Source organism: Thunnus albacares, chromosome 10 (genome assembly GCF_914725855.1).
Source record: "Thunnus albacares chromosome 10, fThuAlb1.1, whole genome shotgun sequence".
Lineage (NCBI taxonomy): Eukaryota > Metazoa > Chordata > Actinopteri > Scombriformes > Scombridae > Thunnus > Thunnus albacares.
The window spans coordinates 865,792-868,228 of NC_058115.1; the positions used below are offsets into that span (position 1 = coordinate 865,792).

The window sequence follows — 2,437 nt, forward strand, 5'->3', positions numbered from 1 at the left end:
CTAGGCTCTTTCCTAGGTGGTGTTGTCTGTAACAAACCTCTTCACTGGCCACAGAAATTGGCGTTGTCGACAGGATAACAGGATTGTGTGCAGTGTTTTTACCCAATAGGACTCTTTGAAAAATTAAAAAATGATGATGCCTATCTACCCTGGTGCACCTTGGGTGCCAAAATTTCAAGGACATGATCGTGATTTAAAATATGAGGAATGGAAGGAGCAATTGCAAGGCTTTTTAGACACACAAAACTTGACTGAACCACAAAAGGTTAGGATTTTAATGGGGTCACTAACTGGGCTGGCTAAGAGGCAAATCAGTGTTTTAGAGGAGGACGAATGAGATAGAGCTGCTAAGGTCTTTGCTGCTCTCGATAACCTGTATGCAGAGAAAGTCTCTGTGTCTGCATTAAGGTCACAGTTTTCTATGTTTGCTTATTTTGTCTTGGGTTTAATTATGATTATTTATATACATTTAGTATGGTTTACTGACTTTTTTGCATGTATTATGTTGAATTCTAGTGTGTGTGTAGTTTCTGTTGTGATTTTCACTTGGCCACAGCCATCAATAAAATAGAACACACCTGTGTGGAGGTAATCAACGTGCGGAGGTAATCAGGGTGGGAGCACAGACAAAGAAAGCCATCATTGCTGCAGGAGAACACAAGGAAGATGGAGCGGGACGCAGAGCCACAGAGCGCAACAGGCAGATGCAGCTGCAGAGCCAAAGGGCAGTCCAAGGAGCTGAGGCCACGAGTTATACTCACTCTGGCAAGCTACACACATTCTGGACAGCTGGGGCAAGCTGTCCAGACAAGGTGTAAGTACAGTGAAACAGGGGTGGGCGAGGACTGGAGTGAGGGCAGGCGTTGGCTCCCCATCAGTGGTTTCCTCCTTTTACTTTCTAGGCAGCAGCAGTGGTGCGTGAGTGTGGGGCAGCAGCGGAAGGGACAAGATGGCTACGGAGCTAAAAGTGGATTGGAGAGGGCGGCATGTTGGTGGAGCGGCTGGATAATTGGACGCAGTGACGGACTGGCAAGAGACTCTGTACTGTAAAAAGAGACTTAATTCCTTTTATCCTATATTTATTGGACTTTAATCTTTTTACTTTTTTACCATTTTACACAAAGCCTTGGTTTTAGATTGCTAGTTTTAATAACCTTGCATTGTACATCCATATTTATCGAATCATTTGTGAATAAATTATTCAACTGGATTCTGTCTCGTTTAGGTAATTTCTACTGCTCACTCCTGTTAAGACGGACATACAAGAGTCCTAGGCTCTCTCCTAGGTGGCATTGTCTGTAGCAAACCTCTTCATCGGCCACAGAAATTGGCATTGTTGGCAGGATAACAGGACTGTGAGTTGTGTTTTTACTGGCCACATAAAGCTCAGTTGGACATTTAAAAGAAATAAATCAGACAAGAGGGGACAATGATAGGATCTCTAGGATGACACTTCTCAGATTTGTCTCATGAAAGTCTCAGCAGCCTAGTCACCGGAATAAAATGTTGGCATTGTACGTTTCTGCAAACCATGGATATGTGGAATCTGTATGTTTCAATGCATTTAATATGTGGCATATCAACATTTCTACAATACATACCATTGGTATTTTTACTGAGACGCTGGGACATTTGTAGCCGTTTTTCTGGCAACAAAACCGGGTATTTTAGCTCGAAGCAGGATCTTTTCCTAACCCTAACCAAGTGGTTTTTGTGCCTAAACTTAACCGGACCTTAACCACAGCATTGTCACACCATAAAACATGATTATTCAACTGATGACAGCCATTTAATTCGGTGTTACATGTCACACGAAAGCTTAAAATGTGATCAACATTGAAACATAGAGATTGAAACGTATCCATGGTTTGCAGAAACGTAAAATGCCAACGTTTTATTCTGACGAATAGGTTGGTCTCAGACTCATCTCACATTCTTCTCTTTACTATAACCAATCAGGTTATTACCACAGTCCCTCACAACTCCTGCTACCACAGCAAAGTCAGCTTTCACTTGGAAATGATGATGCTGTAATCTATACAAATGCAAACCAGACAATCAAGGTAGTAGGAGAACTGTGATTCCTGTTCTACATTTAAGAGCTCCAAATATTTAAAATGTGTAAAACCAAAAGTCAAGTTTACTAATTTATTTTGGTTCATGTTTTTTATCATTTATTTTGCAGAGGTTGGTTATAATCTTTTTCTTAAAGGTACTCAAGCCATTTTAAAGGATTATAGTGATCATGTATAAGCAAATGAGCTCTGATATTTACATGCATTTATCACTTCCCAAGCTCCCACTCACTGAATGTAAATTAATGAATTTTTCTCTGTGGCTTAGGGTGAATACCACTGATAAAATTTCTTTCATTTTCCCCTTAATATTCATAATAATATAATATGTGTATCATTCTCAGAAAACCTCCTATGTCTCG

At 40.5% G+C, this 2,437-nt stretch overlaps 1 long non-coding RNA gene across 1 annotated transcript; it reads left to right on the forward strand.

The window, feature by feature from the left end:
- The first annotated feature begins 620 nt into the window (after positions 1-620).
- LOC122990857 lies at positions 621-1,210 on the forward strand. The gene is made up of 2 exons (XR_006405501.1): positions 621-814; positions 903-1,210. It is a non-coding gene; the product is annotated as an uncharacterized LOC122990857 (long non-coding RNA).
- The last annotated feature ends 1,227 nt before the right edge of the window (positions 1,211-2,437 follow it).